Source organism: Arachis duranensis, chromosome 9 (genome assembly GCF_000817695.3).
Source record: "Arachis duranensis cultivar V14167 chromosome 9, aradu.V14167.gnm2.J7QH, whole genome shotgun sequence".
Classification (NCBI taxonomy): domain Eukaryota; kingdom Viridiplantae; phylum Streptophyta; class Magnoliopsida; order Fabales; family Fabaceae; genus Arachis; species Arachis duranensis.
Window position 1 is genome coordinate 98,005,653 of NC_029780.3, and position 591 is coordinate 98,006,243.

Here is a 591-nt window from a genome sequence, read left to right on the forward strand (position 1 = left end):
GAACCCTTCCACCCACCCCAATCTCTAATGGATGAAACCCTTGGTGTTCTTGTTCAAGGGCAAGAAGAGATGAAAAGGGATGTGCAAAATTTCATGGCCGCCTTGGATGCGGTAATAAATCAATTAGCCTCCCAATGCTTGAACACTCAAGGAACTCCCATGGCTATATGTGGAAAATCGAATGAAGAACATAGCATGAAGGAGAGATTGGAAATTCCGGTGGGAAATGAGGGAAGTTGCTTTGTATTGGAACAATTGGAGGAAGCTTTAATTGTTGAAAACAAGGAAGAAGTGGTAGAAGACTTAGGAGATGCGGAGCTTCCATGGGAACATAGAGTTAAAGAAAACCCCTCCAAGATGAGTGAAATTGATGCTAGGGAGGAAAGTGCACACCTTCCAAGGCATACCCCATATGAAGACTTGGATGGGATAGAGAAAGAATTGAGTTCCCTTGGTGATGAAGAGCAAGCATCAAGTCCTAGTGGTGGAGAATCCTTTGAACTTAAAGAACCTTCTCCCGGTGCATTTGAAAATGTTGTGGAGGTAAACTTCTTTCACCCTCCCAATTATAGTTTGATTAAGGGAAAAGGC